Below are 16,153 nucleotides of genomic sequence, written 5' to 3'. Positions count from 1 at the left end.
GCAAACTCCATGTTTGTTCATGCCAAATGCAAAAACGTACGTCGTTTTTTGGGAACTTGCTGAGGCCCCGTTTAGACGACAACGATTTCAACTGAAAACGGTAAACTTTAGTTGCGTTTTGGCCGATCGTTTACACGACAGCGGCGTTTTGGGTGCCTGAAAACGCAACGATTTGAAAACGGGTTCCAGAGTGCAACGTTTTGGAAACGGCAGCGTCTCCGTTGTCATGTAAACATGCAATATGCAGTTCCTCTGAAAACGGAGACTTTTCGCACATGCGCATTACGGTTCCAGTCACTAGGTATGCCGACCGTCACAACAACAATGCTGAGCTCTGCTTGCGCTGCTCACCCTGTTGATTTGAAGTGAAGTGTAGATCTGTTACTGTAGCAACTCCACCTCGTCGTCCATCCAGACAAAGTTATCTGTGCGTGCTTTCGCCAGTGTGTCTTCTTTGTTTTGGTTTGTAATCACGGCGGTGGAGAGGAAGGTGCTTCAGCGCAGGCGCATGCCGTCATGCTGTGGTGTTGCTTTGCAAATTTACACTGCCACCCATTGACCTGGCGTGCATACTACAGCGTTTCCAGTAGATTTTGCGGCTCCGTGTGAACGGGGATCGTTTCAATAACGTCGTTGTATAAACGCAGAAGTTTTTTAAAACACAAAGGACAGACTTTTCCGTTTTTACTGAAATCGTTGTCTTATAAACGGCCCCTAAAACAGCTCATGCCACCGTTCTTCTTGGAAGGACAGCCTTGAGAAGAGAGTTTTATTGCAGCATCATACAGGCATGAGGTGAAGGCCTTAGCTTGCAGAGCACACACTCATTAAAAATTTAAGCTTTACATAACCATATGATTCAGAACCAAACCTTCTGGGAAACCATTTTACAGCATTATGGTATAATCCAAAGCTTGAAACTTTTTCTTTTGAAAGGCCTCGAGGAATCAGCACATTTATTTTGACTCCTCGCACTGGTCCACTCACATTGCAAATACATGAGCTCCTTGCATTTTCTAAGCAGGAAAGAGCTCGGTCACCTGAAACACACAAATACGCATGCACACATACACACACATCACCCCCTGCAGACTGCATTAAATATGGGCTGACAGGTGGCTGCTGGATGTGCAGTCCCAGGAGACAGAACAAAGCACTTTCGTCTCTTCTGAGTGTGTGTGTGTGTGTGTGTGTGTGTGTGTGTCTGGGATTATGTGCTATGTATGTGTGTTAGAGGTACAGGGTTGCATAAGAAATGAGCAGAAAGGACCTTCACACCTGGGGAGGAGAGCATAGCTTGGAAAGATGCATCCAAATTTCTCTCATGCACTTTCTTTCTCTCTAGTAAGTGTGTGTGTGTGTGTGTGTGTATTCTTATAGAGAGGTGAGTTTCCAGTGTCCCTCGTAGGACCTTATTTCAAAGTATGTGAGGCAGTCAATGGCAGGAGACAAATATTTTTTTGGTCCTGTTTGAATTGTGCCAATAAAGTACACAAATGATGTCTGTTAACTTAGAAGATAACTTTGCAAGTCATGAAAATCGCAGCTGGTCTTAGGTTTGTCGTAAAACCATTTAGTTCTGTGTGAAACTACTCAGTGAACTACATCTCTCGTCTCGCATTGTAGACATCTGTGTGCCGCTCAGTTGATGTAACGCATCATAGCTGCGAGGTCAGTATAGCTAGAAAAGCAAGCTGGCTTTCTTACTTACTCCTGGTATTTTTGGCATACTGCATTTGACATACTATGTATTGGGATGTACTTAATCTTTTTATCAGCTGGGAAGCTAAAGAAGAAACAAAAGCTGTTGCTTGTGTCAGTACATCCCGGCGTGAAACACACAGGCATCCTAGCTTCAGCGAGACCCACGGTGGTCCACAGGAAGTAGAGGGACTTCACCTCTTTGTAGATATAGCACATCTATCAGTATGAAGGTTAGCTCTGTGATCACTCACAGCAGAATGGATGCAGCCTCTTGCTGACATTAAGGTCCTTGCTGGTACTTCAGGAACATGGTGGTATGATGGTAGCAAGCTGTCCTACCACTGCAGTATCTGTAGTTGAAAGTTACAGGAAAAGTCAGTCAGTGGACTTGTAGTGAAGATGTTTAATAAAGCTGCCCTGGAGAGGGAAAGTGACGGCGTTGGTAGTTTGGGGAAGAGAAATAACTGTAATTGTCCATTTCCATTTCCCCCTGTCAGTTTTTCTTTTGAAAAAGTATAATAACTGGCTGCATTTCAAGCAATGCCACTGTTAATTGCATTTGAGACGGCTTTTATTGACTCTGCTCATTTCTCTTTGGTTACACACGGTGTGTTTTGCAGTAATAGAGTTCACAACCCCTGTATTGTAAATAATTATGCAGATATTCATATGCAGTCACTTTTCAAATGTGGTCAGTGGAGGTATGAAAGAAAACGGCTTCATTTCGGAAGCAATCACAGCTCAACACTTCTGGGAGGTAAAATTGGTAACGGTAAAATTAGACAACAATCAGACATTTGTCACTTATGAGCAAGACAATTGTTTGTTTTCAATATAAAAAGATAAAAGAAAAAAATAATACTAAGATACCAATATACTTAGAATCTTGCTCAGCAGAGATTGTAGAGTGATACACAGTTCTTGTGTAAGAGTAGGTTTTTTATCTGTTTCTGTGGAATATGTAAAGGAAAGCTATCTTTTACAGTATGTAGGGACAAACAGAAATGACCATCTGAACAAGGTATATTATTACCAAACAGAGGGCTTGGTGGGGACGGAGCACCTGCCGCAGCAAGCAAACATCTGCGGTCATTTTGACTTGACCAGCAGACATCGCTACAAGCCGACTGGCTGTTGAAACAGGTGACGTGCTTTACGCTCTACAACCAGCTGCTGAGGGTTTGACCAGTGTATTAGCAGGTGACACCATCAGCAGGCTTGAGTCAAGCTCAGACCGGCCAGTTTACACCGCTGCAACTTTTCTTTGCAATGTTCTAAAATGGTTTAGTCTTGTTGCAAATCTTTGGTCTGAACTGGGCTTAAATTATTGATTGAATTATAAGTTTACAAAAATATCTTTATATGTTGTGTAGACACTGCCATGGTGTAGCGTGGTTTTAAACAAATTGTTTGGCCTGTTTTGTGGACTGATAAATAAATCTGGTGGCATGGTGGTACAGTGGTAAGCTTTGTCACCTCACAGCAAGAGGGTTCCTGGTCCAAACCTGGGGTGGGGGAGCCCCTCTGTGTGGAGTTTACATGTTCTCCCAGTGTCAGCGTGGGTTTTCTCCAGGTAATCCGGCTTCCTCCCACAGTCCAAAGACATGCAGGTTAATTGGTAACTCTAAATTGTCCGTAGGTGTGAATGTGAGCGTGAGTGGTTGTCTGTCTCTATGTGTCAGCCCTGTGATAGTCTGGTGACCTGTCCAGGGTGTACCCTGCCTCTCGCCCAGTGTAAGTTGGGAAAGTCTCCAGCCCCTCCGTGACCCCTAACAGGATAAGTGGTTACGGAAAATGAATGAATGAACAAATGAATAAGTCTGGGTATTACTATATGACATGATAGTGCACAGCAAGGTGTTCTGATGATTGTCTTGGACTATGTCTCTCATTCTCAGTTTTCACAGTTATTTATGCTGTAACTTAAAAGAAAGATCTAAATGTATGGAAATATAATTAAACTTTAATGCAGTTCCTTATATTTTCAAATCTATTTTCAATCAGCTGAACACTGACTGACTTCCTGGTCAGCTGGATTTCTGTGTAATGATTAAGGAAACAGAAATAATAGCAGAGTTGGTCTATTTTTTAGTTGATGGTTGACCACCTTGAAACTCCACATAGGCTCCTTGCAGCTACAGATGAACTCAAGCTGATTGGTGCGAAAGTGAAAAGGACAGCCCTGGTGGTATAAACACACAGTGTAATTTAGACCCACAGTGCTTTTCACGGACTGTAATGATACCGTTGACAAATTGTGGCAACAGTGTGGCTGTCAGAGTCACGGCTCCAGAGCTTCACCGGACTTTCCTCTGGTTTCTGTCTGCCTCCTGCTGCTGTGTCACCACAGTTCAAACTTGTATCTTCTAAAGTCATCCACCAAAAGTTTTTCTTACTCTTTCTTTTTTCTTTTTCTGTTAATTATGAGTCATTTCGCTTCAAGGCACTTCATTTGCATTTTTATTGGAAACTCTTGACCATACATAATTGAAGTTACATGGGTTGATCATGTAGGGCAGTGTGGTACATCTCACAATGAGCTTTAACACTCTTTATGCAGATTTGTTCGCAATTTTCTGGCTATACAGTCTCAACTTGTGATTCATTTTTACGACTTTTTCCTGCCACATATGTTTATAGTCCTATAAAAATGACGGACTGTATTATTCCATTAAGCAACTTTTCATTCTCAAAAAGACATAAAAGGGAATTTTTTAAAAAAAGACAGCAGTGAATGCATATAGTACACCGTAAAGTATCATAATAAGGTGCCGAGATGTGCCTTCTGCCCAAGGTGTGCTGTCTTCTGGTGTAAAGTGTTGTGTGGGAACCAAACTGCATATTTACACAGAGAACATACAGGCCTGTTCAAGGTACTTGTCTGATGTATGACTCACTTGTGACCCTCGGCTGTTGTCGAATGGAGGCAGAGAACAAAAATGTGTCTTGTGCATCTGTAAACATTGTTGGTTTCTAAGCTCTGAGGCTTTGGCTTTCTTAGCCACAAGCTGACATTGATTTCAATACAGCCACTCTGCCCTTTCTATTCTATGTGAAGTACAACAACAGAGTGGACTGAGTTAAGATGGTCCTTGATACTAGAAAAAAGTATGCAAGAGAAAAATACTGATGAGTGGCATGTGCTGTCTTTAAAGTATAGCTGGGTGCTTAATTGGATTGTACTTTCAATCACGATTTTGGCTTCTCTCAACTTTCCCTCGATTTTGTACTGCATGACGAGTCCTCCAAAGTTGCTCCCGTTTTTATTTTGTAGGCTAAATCAAGCGCACCCCTTCCCAGCAGATGTGCTCAGCCCCTCCCTCCAAACAGTGTTGCAAACTTGGTGACTTTCTAGCTAGATTTAACAACTTTCAGACCTTCTTAGCAACTTTATTTCTAAAAAGGGACTATCAGGGTAAAGGCAAGAAATATATTCAAATATATTATATTGTATTTCATTCCAGTGCATGCTGTGCAGAAGAATCATAGTCCACGGCTCCTCTTCTGAGTCTCCCCCCCTCTTACCTCTTGCACAGCAGCACTGCCACTGAGCGTCCTTCATGACTGAGCCCTCATTGAGAATTGTGTGTTATTGATCTTACGCTCCCAATTTCGACGGGCAGACAAGAGAACTGACACGGTTAGGTTGGTTCCCAAAGTCACACAATAGGACAAACTAACTACTTGATCGAGAGGCAGCAGAAGACCAGAGACTCTTGTGTTCTGTGAGGTAAAATTAGTGTTTCTGTCAATGGAGTTTGGTGGCTTTAAGAAGAGCATAACATAATGGCATCAGTTTCCCATTGTAAAGGGCTGTCTGACAGCAAGGTGATATATATATATATATATATATATATATATATATATAATTTATTATTTTACATATAATTTATTTTTGTTGTAATATATTTTAAATTTATTTCACTTTTTTATTTATTCAGTCAAAAAAATAAATACTGAATAAAAAGTGAAATAAATAAATAAATAAATAAATATTATAAATAGAAATTCAGTTATCAGTTCAATTGTATTTAAAGTTAAAAGACATCCAGTGTTAAAAAGAAACGCCAGAGTTAATGTTCAATAAATGCATGATGTTCTCAAAGTAATATTTTGTTACATTTATGTGCCCAGTTTAAAAAAAATAAAAAAGTAAAAAATAAACTAAAGAAAATAAATGACATGACGCTGTACCTGCTGTGGGATGAGGACAAAAAGTAATCTGCAGATATGTTAGTGTATGTGCCATGTGCATAAATTAGAGCCATTTTTAAAGAAGCAAATATTAAAAATATGCCAGAATAAGCCAAATACAAAAGAAAAGATACAAAACAGCAAAAACAAACACAATTGTGATCTTAACAGCTGATGTCCAATACTAAATGAAGTTATAGTTATTTGAAGTTAATTTGAAGTTATGTCCGCTGTACAGCAGATACAAATCTGCTGCACTAGCTCAGTAGCAGACCTTGGAATCGCCTCTCACATCTCTGGATTCAAATAGATTTACAGATGGAATGAATGAAATGAAACAAAATGGCAGTTCAGTCTGATAATCAGGCTACGGCTGCACTTTTTTAATCATACATTTCAGCAACCCACGTGTGCAAGTTCCTTTTTATTGCTTCTCTCCTTCAGAACTCCCACTCCCCCTTTTACTCAGTGGGATATTAAAATATGAGCCGCTTTTTGTTATATGGTAAAGAAGTCCGAGGCTTGTGGTGGTGCTGACTCACTCAGCTTTGTTTCTTTGGAAATGCAGCAACTCTCATCAGCTCTCACACTCTCTGCTAATAAAGATGAATTGTATATTAAATCTAACGTTGTTATTAAGGCACTGACTGCACTTCTTCAGCAGGAATTGACAAAGATGAAGGTACACTGGTTTGTCATGGTTGTGGTGGTGAGTCGCCTTGGTCATATTGAGTATCCTTTAGGAATGCCTTTATTTAGGAAGCAGATACTGGCAAATTTAATGATAAAGGCACAGGACCTTAGGTAGGATACAGACAGTAGTTGGACTATGGGATGACACAGTTGGAGAGCAGGACATTGTACAAGAAACTCTACAGAGAGAGTTTGTTAAAATAAAACTGGTCTTCAGAATAAGTTCAAAGGGTGTGAGAAGTGCGAGAAAGATGCAACTCTTGAGGTGTTTGTAGGCAGATACTGTGTTTTTATTTTATACAGTGCCATGCTAGCTGATTCCAGTCTTTATACAAAACTAAGCTCCAGCCTCATACCTAACAGACAGATATGAGGGTAGTATCGATCTTCTCAACTCTACAAGAAAACGAAAAGGTGTTTTTTCAGAAATGTCGACTCATTCCTTCAGTTAAGTTGTTAAGATGAGTATTTTTTGTTATGCAAGACAAAAACAAAAACTAACATTATTGAATTTGTAGCTTTAACCAATTATTTTATATTGACTGTGGCCTAGTCCAGTGGTTCTCATCTGGTGGGTCATGGTCCAAAAGTGTGTTGCAGGTCCATTCTGAATAGACCGCAAGTGACTTACAAACATGTCAAGTTTGTAAAAAAAAAAACACTCTGTTTTGAAGTACAGTGAATTTCTGGGGCATAGCTTTTATTTTTAAGGGGGCCATTTCCTGCTGTAGAGTAACTGACTAATGGACAGCTACTTGACAGAGACGGCAAAGTAGCTCGATGACATGGTCAAACGCATGTGTGATGCTGAAGTGTTTGGACCTTGAACTAATGACTAAGGAGAAATCTGGACTGTGTGTGGACCAGTTGGGAACCACTGGCCTAGTCCAAGGTATTTTTGAAAATGTAGCTCTTTGCATTTTGGCCTGCGTATTAGGTTCCTAAAAATGAACTTTTTGTAAACCTCCGTCCTAGGTGAAGAGTCTTAGAAACTCCTTTTTCAGGGCTGCCATGTAGACAGTGTAAACAGAGATTTTGGCTTATTATGGCAGAGTGTGTGTGGTATCTGTTTTGTGAGGCATCACAAATAAAGCAGCATGTCATGCAATGGTGGACATGACCAAAATAGTGCTGGCTCTAACCTGCTAACAGGGCGTTTTACAAGTTTACACATAAATGTTACTCTTCCACTATATTTATGAACAGAAGTGTCAGAATGCGCTATGGTGGTTAACCGGTCCAGCCTTCCAGTAAAAGCTTTGTTTCAAGCAAAGAGGTTAAAAAGAGAAGTCATAGCACCATATCATCTCGTCTTACCAATGGTATTTAAGACATGTGTCAAGAGGCTCAACGGCTGGCGCCCTCTCATAGAATATGGGGATGATTCATTCGTTTCACTAAGGCATCCGTAATCAGCCTTGGGTCGGAATATTTTGTCCGCGAAACAGCAATATAGGTGAGAATTACAATTACTGAAAAAGTCTGTAATAAAAGACCATAAACAAATGCTTTCTATATGCAAACATTCTATCGTATTGGCTGCTATCCAAATGAGTGTACCCAAAAGGTCTGTCGGGCCAAGCACACCCAAGGAGGCTCAATAGAGCGCAACCAAAGAGCACCTTAGCAGATCATGTCCTTTTATTTCCAGCGCTGTCTGCTATAACCCTCAAACATTGAAGCTCCAGTTACTGTACATTGCGCATGTGTCATACCTGATTGCTCCCATGGGGTCAAAGAGCATGTCCCCGCCTTCATTAAACAGCCTTGGTTTCAGGCTTCTGATTGACCAACATCTTCCTCCTTTTCTGGTTTGCCTTCCTTTAGGATTAGGGTTAAATGGCCACCTGTGGGTCTGGCATGCTCTTGAGAATGAAGGAGAGAAAAACCCTGTTTACAAAAATTACCAGTGTCTTTGTGGAGCAGACCTGTTTGTCACTACAGAATTAATGAAAACATTGATCACTAACATCAGACAAGACAAGTTGTAGTTCGGCCGTTACAATACAGGCTTGACAGTCATTCATGCATTAGGTGATTGGCTTGGACACAATAGGACAACAGCGGTAATGACAAGATGAGCCTGAGTAGGCATGTTTAGGCTAAAGACAATTATTCAAATCAAAATCACAAGGAAAATGAGATTGCATCATCTAGCATAAGTAGAAAGAAAAGAAAGTATTTTTGGACACTACTCAGGGAAACTTATAAACAATAGTCCAGTGTCCATCTGTCTGAGAGTTTCTATACAAATCCTATATACAAATTGAAATGTTTAGATGCCTGAAGCTAATTTGCTTAAGAGCACTTGCTTGATATTTGTCATCTTATTATTTTACATATTGGCAAGCGAGCAACACTTTCATCTCCTAGGCACTCAAATTATATCAAGTTAAGTATAATGTTCTAATCTACTTGGAGCCATCAGTGCTGCTTGAGGGAAAATATTCTTTTGAATGCTGAACAGAGCCGTGCAGATCCAGCCCCTCAGCAAGTTTTAACATTAGTAGTAAAATGGAGCAACTGTTCGTAGCCTCCAGGTATTCACTCATTTTGTGCCTGCAGGTGCTCCTAATAGTAACCCTCATATGAGTTTAGAGGTCGTATAATACTCACTTTAAAACATTCAAATGTGGTTTTGTTTGAAATAATGAAATATGGATCCTGTGGCCAAAAGTAGGTTATCGGTGGCTGTGATTAGAAACATATAGAGAGCCACACTATGTATCTAAATGACAACAGCCATGTGATTGGCTGATTAGCTATTTGCGTTAACGAGCAGTTGAACAGGTGTACCTAATAAAGTAGCCGATGATAAAGTAGCTGATATCTCCAACATGCTGCAACTCACACCAAAACATTTTAGATTGCTAAACAGCACTACAAGACAAAGACATTTTTGAGTTTGAGGTGAACTGTCCCTTTAAGTTATCTCCATGGTAATTTAAGCTGTGGGAGTTTGTGGTGTCGTAGGTGTGTAGATATTGTTAAAACATATTGTACATTTTTAGTGGTGTTGTTCTATGGTGTTTGGTAATTTGTTTGTTCCCATCCTTTTGATTAATTATTAACAATGGCATCACCATCCATCCATCTGGGTTGAGTACACAAACAACAAATGGTTTTAACAAACTGTACAAACAGTACTTTATATGCAAATTATCTGTGCAGCAGATGATTGGATATCATGGCCTTTTATACTAAATTGCCAGTTTAATGAGTACACCCAGTTTTAACTACTACAACAGTCCTGCACTAGATCCTTTGGCCCCTTCCCTACTTCCTATCACCCTACTTCCTGCAAACCAATCTTTGAACTCAGCCTTCATTGTGATCTGAACTACACAACCGCAAACTGCTTCTGTGGTACTTCATACTACAATAGTTGTTCCCAGGATCAAATTTTGATGTGGTTACATACAGAAAAACTCACCACGTGAAAACAGTACCAACTATGCTGTCACAACTCATAATAATCTTGTCTGCTTTTTCCTAATTTCCAGGTGTGACTAGGAGGCTGTTGGATTTTGGTATTCCTCTGACAAACTTGATATCAAACCTGTGAGATTTGGAGAGAGGACAGATTTTTTGCATCCAGCGTGACTCATCCTCCAGTCCCAGTCCGCCTAACCAGGTAACCAAGGATACCTGCCATATGTGTTGCCAAATGTGATGACTACATTATAGCTAATTCTGTTATTAAATTCTGCTCCTAGTATAATTCATACTGAATGATCCAGTTGAAAACAACAGTACAAGCTGTTAAGGAGAAAGAATAACATAATTAAAAAATGTATAAAAACACTTCCACATATAAGAGTTTCATGCATGGACGAGTGGTGCAGATGAGAAAGCGCGTGCGTTTAAACTCTGCTCAGTAGAATGCACAAGTAGAGTTCAAAAACATGCACCTACCCAGGTTTTAGGGAAGTGCATGTGATTGGGAAGTACTGAGCAAATTAGTGGATAAATGAGACTTATGCTGTGTCTCAAATCGCGTACTTCTGTACTTACACTTACTATTTTGAGTGCATAAGTGCGTTCACACTGAGAAGTACGGAAAAATGCGGTGCACTATGAGTACCTGGATGGTGCACTCAAAACAGTCAAAAAGTTGAGTGTGGAACTATGGACACTTCTTGCCTCAATGGTCGCCATCGTGGCTACGTAGCAGAAGGGGAGGGACCACTTTTCAAACTGGAAGTAGCAGCTGAGGTATGTGCGACAGTGAACGTTGCCGCATTGTACAAATACACATGTTTTTTGCACTAAGCACCACTATACTGTTGTCGGATATAAGCCAGCAGTATGTTTGTCGGGTTAATTTAGCAGTCTGTAATGATTTGGTACAGCGAACGATAACGCCAATGCTAATGCTAGTTTGCTAACTAGCTAATTTGCGGCAGTCATTTCGGGTGAGTGCACAACAGCCGTGTTTGGTTTGAGACAACACTACCCTGTCGATATTTGCGCACAACGCCAATGAGTACATAGTGCACACAGTATACTAAATAGAAGTATACTAACGGAAGTATGTGATTTAAGACACACTAATAGATTATCGTGCACAAGTTGTGTGAGAGTTTGTAAATGGATGTTTTGATATAGTTATACTCCAGTTCACAAGAATTTTATCTGTTTTTGGTTTCTTTGTTCACCATGCATCCAGGCATGCAAGAAATATAGACTGTAAAAATAATGGACATAGCTACTGTGAGTTTGGCATTTCATCCATTGCCATATTGTTTTTCTGAAGCCAGAAGTAATCATATTTGGGAAAGAGACTGGCACTGTGAAGGAGCGAGGGGTGGAACTGACTGAGAAGCTGAGAATACTATCGGCCGACAGCCTGTTGATCAAAGCGGTCCGCCCTTAGATATGCGTAACTGGTTAGAGGTGAAATTTATAAAAATTCCCCATTCCCTGTAGAGTTGTCATGAAATTAGCTCTAGAGACCAAACCATTTTTTGTACCAGGTTCGTAAGATGTTTATTTCTGCTGTAAAGCTGGGCATTTAAACATGGTGGTCTCTGGGCATTGACTTGCTTCTGGAGCCAGCCTCAAGTGGCCATTCCATGAACTGCAGTTTAGGGCACGTCTGTGTTGGCTTCATTTTTCAGGTCCAGAGGTAGCCATTTTGCGAGAAACAACAACGTTTTTATCACGAATTCAATCTAGCACAGGGTAAATAAATGATGTGCAAGTGATCATTCTGTGAGTAAAGTATTCCTTTAAACTTACAGGCTAGCTAATGGAGAGATGACCCTTACACAGAGTTTTATCCACCTGATGTGTATCAGTACATTATATATACTGCAAACAATGCCTGTACTAATGTAATTGTACAGCCTAAACCTCTGAGGGCTGGTAAACTGCATGGGCAGGAAGGACATGAATATAGTTCTGGGCAGGCTCCTGGTTTCACCACAGGGCTATCAAAATCATTGCTGGTGTATGATAATGAGAAATAAAGCAAAATTGTGCCCTGGGATTGCTGTGGCGGCTCGCCATGTACGAACACATTAAGCTGAATCCTCATATGGCATTACTGTAAGCCTGTTCAGAGCCACGCTCATTTATCATAAACATTTGAGATGTGGTGAATACCTGTCAGAGAGAGAAAAAGAAACATTTGCAACCAGAGAAAGAGAGAGACAGAAAGAATGCCTGTTACCTCCGCAGATGAAATGGCTGTGTGGGTGGATGTACATGTGAGTGCAGGCTGCTAGGAGCTGTGAGTGGGAAGTGGGTACTGAGTGGGAAGAGAAGAGCTGCTTTAGTGAGACGATCAGCACCAAGGCCTGCTGAAAGGCAGTCACGCTTTCATGGCTTCTCTTTGTTTTCTGCACTTGTACAGAGACAGAGTTCCCAGGTAGTGAGGTTGGTGATGGATAGATGGATGCATGGATGGATGGATGGATTGATAAGAGAGTTTTTATGCGTGCCTCCCATCGTCTGTGTATGGTGTCTGTGTGAGGGTCAGTAGCTGGTTCTCCTTTCTATTATTTTCATTCAAAATCATGATGTATTTAGATACAAGACTGGACAGAAACACTGTAGAATAGGAAAAAACAGGTTTCAAAAACAGGTTTCCAAAAAGTCTTACAGCTGAGGCAACCAACACAAGTTGTCCTGAAGAAGCTAGTTGATTTTCAGACTGAGATATATACATTTATTCTGAAATAACATGCTAAAATCCTCCAGTTTTTGCTAATTTAAGAAATTGCACATTGCAACTTTAGAAAAATGAATTGTCAGGACCCAGGAGGATATTTAGCAAGTAGCTTCATGTTGGATGATCACAAAAATGACAACAGCGTTGTTTTACCGTCTTAAAATGAGGGAGTGAAAATGACAACTGCGGTGTCATTTGCTGGCTCCCAATTTGAGCAAATTACTGTTGAAATGAATGAAAAGCACTGTAGGGTATTGTGTAGTATTTTTCAGTTGTCTGTCCAGTTTATATATGTAGCACATTAGATAAGCAGGCCTGAGACTGGAAGGTCACTTGATCGGTCATTGAAGCCTTTCTGAATATCATAGCCCAGCTCTCTGTCTGTTTTGTTTTTCACTTTTTCCGCCCTGCCTCTTCTGTCAAGTTCATCCTGGCAATGTTAGTGCATACCCGATTGGTCCACAGTCAGGTGCATTTGTATATAGCCAAAGCACTCTCTGGCACAGACTGGACCGTTCGAAATTCAGAGCGCTGTTGGACTATATTATTTGGTTATTCAGAGCACCACACTCTGGCAGCGGTAGGTAGAACGTACTCTGGGCAATCTGTCTGAGGAAAGCCTAGTGACTGTGCTTAACTTATTAAAACAACAGCGCTCTCATTTTAGAATAGAGTATCTGATTGGATTTACGAACACACCCTCTATTTCTTCAAACAGCAGTGCTCTCATTTTAGTCTTGAACATCAGCTTGGATTTTAATCAATACATGTGGTGTGACCAATAAGAATGCAAATGTGAAATAAGGTGGCTCACTCGTTAAGTACTTCCACCATTAGCTCTGGAAAAAAACAATATGTTTAATCTAGAATAATAATGATTAAGTTATTATTGTTATTAATTAATGTTATTGGCTATTTTTCCATTGGGAACAATCCCATACATTAATCTGATATATGACCAAATATGTAAATTATTTATGTCTGTCTTACACATCTACGCTTATAGATGTGATGTGAATATTAGTCACCATATATACTCATATCATATACCTCATCAGACTGCACCCAGAAGAGGTTTAAACTTGTTTTTAAAAAGTAGGACTCAATTAGAGTCTGAAATGAATTATTCTTTTAATAATAATTATTTTTATTTCTCTTGAAGTGCTACATTGTTTATTTAAAAGGCATTGATGGATTTGTCTATTTAAGTGAAATCAAAACCTCATTTGTTAACTTATGGTCTTGGTGCCCTGGCATGTGGCCTTTGTGCCCTCAAAAAAATTAGGTTCCCTTACTCCACAGGAATCAGCATGTGAGACTGTAGTTGTACAAGGCGGCTTCCAGGTGTGAATGCACCTGGATATGGGTGGTCACAGTGCTCCTGGCAAGGAATGCTAGGGTCGCTCCCTGAATAATTTAAATTAATTTAATTTAATTCTGTTTGGGGAAAAACGTAAATATAGGTCCTTTAATCAGGAGGCAACTGGTGTTATTCTGTGTCGTACCCTCTTCTTTTTATCAGTACTTGGGTGATAGGCTTTTAAAGACCCATCCAGTACTAATAACATAATTCCTGGGTTGAAGCTGCTAAGAGGCATTATTTTATGCCGTTCAACATCTTTTTACTTTCATGCCAAAAAATCATAGGTGTGCATATTTCTTAGATGAAAAGCCTTTGAAGCCGCATTCACAGTGCACCTTAGCTACACCTCTCCACTGAAAGCTGCTCTAATAAGGTCTTCTTTTAACAGCATCTTAAAGCATGCATGATGTGGGTTTCATCTCAGGTTTTAGAAAGGGACACGAGTAAAGATGTTGAGTGACAAAACAGACACTGACGAGATGATTTTAATATATCAATCCAGCTGTATTAGGTAATACATTCTCCAATGTTTTCTGTGAAAATCTACAGACCAAGACACAAACCCCTGACATACTGTATGACAAGGATCTTTTTTAGGCCTTATAGGGAGGAATTTATCCAGCTGTTGTAGATAAAATTACCTGACCCTGATCTAGTTTTGCTCAGTTATTCACATGATAGTCCAGTTTCTCCTGCTCCAGTAAAACCAGCCTCAGGGTGAAAATGTGCTTTCGAACATGACAGTAATGTAGAATATAGCCTGAAACGGCTAAAGGAATAGTTTGACCTTTTGGGCAACACATTTTTTCGCTTTCTTCACAAGAGTGTGATAAGAAGATTGATACCACGCTCATGCAGCAATATTAAAGGAATATTTCACCAACAAAATGACCATGTATGTAGCACACATTAATGCTGTGTTACCTTTACCTTTCTTGCATGACTCCATGATAAACTAAAGCCCCACTTCCACCAGCAGTATGCTACGGTACAGTTCAGTTCGGTACGCTTTTTCTCCGTTTCCACTGTGAAAAGTTGTGAATGTTACCAATGGAACTGTTCTGTACCGTCCCCATTTTTGGTCACCCCTCTGTTGGGGTACCTAGCACACAGATCTGGTACTAAAAGGTGGAGCTGTGAACACTGCAGTCCATTGATTTGTCAATAGCAGATGGTCACTCTGTTCAGGGCTGAGTTGTGGCTGGTTTTGAGGCTCATGTAACCACTGTTCATACTGTGGAGAGTTTTACGTATATTAGTAAACTTTAACTATAAAATGAAATGATGTTTTGCTGCATCTTGCACCAGCTGTAGTCTGAGAAAAACAATTTACTGGGTCAACTGCCAGCAACTTTTAAGGTGGAACGTTTACTTGTAATGTTACTCAATGCATGAGGTGACCATGTGAATCCATCAGCACACCTTACATTTCAATACGACAACTTTGACCATTACTTCAGTTTTTATTGTCTCTCTTGGATGACATACACTTTTAGAAATGAGTGTATCTTAAGGTGTTTAAAAATATATGTAAATTTTGCCTGGATTATGTGAACTGCATATATTCCAATCCTCACTCAGAGAAAGAAACTGTCACAGAGCATATCCTGTGGGCTCAGGCAACACTAAACCCCTGAGCTTGCCTGAGAAGGACTACATGCACAAACCTGCTGTTTTTAAATATCCCATCAAGAAAGACTCTTACGGCAGCCTGTTTTATTTTGTTCTGAAATGTTGGGGTGCAACCCGGCTCTGTAGACAATAAACGAAGTGCAGACTGATAAAGTAGGAAATACAAGTGCTGGACGGAGCAGTGAGGGACAACAACCCTGCCCACATGAAAGGGTACTATTTGTGGTGGAAATACTAAGCGGACCTATGGGTCTAGGTACCATGTCTGAGGGGTTACTTTTGTTTCCAAAAGTACCATACTGAAAGTGTTTGGTAAAAACAAGGCTTGTTGATTAATTGAAGTAAATAGGGACCACGTTTATCCGCTTACAAACTCTCACACTATTCATGCA

General features: G+C 40.2%; 1 protein-coding gene across 1 annotated transcript in view; it reads left to right on the top strand.

The window, feature by feature from the left end:
• The window catches only part of map2 (microtubule-associated protein 2), a 134,776-nt gene that overhangs the window by 47,681 nt on the left and 70,942 nt on the right, over positions 1–16,153 (top strand). The window contains exon 4 of the mRNA XM_050048797.1: positions 10,095–10,225. The gene's annotated coding sequence lies outside the window, so the exon portion shown is untranslated. The remainder of the gene's footprint in view (positions 1–10,094; positions 10,226–16,153) is intronic.

The sequence above is a fragment of the Epinephelus moara genome, chromosome 7 (assembly GCF_006386435.1).
Source record: "Epinephelus moara isolate mb chromosome 7, YSFRI_EMoa_1.0, whole genome shotgun sequence".
Taxonomy (NCBI): domain Eukaryota; kingdom Metazoa; phylum Chordata; class Actinopteri; order Perciformes; family Serranidae; genus Epinephelus; species Epinephelus moara.
Note: the sequence above shows the minus strand (reverse complement) of the source record. Positions and strands in the feature narration are given on the sequence as shown.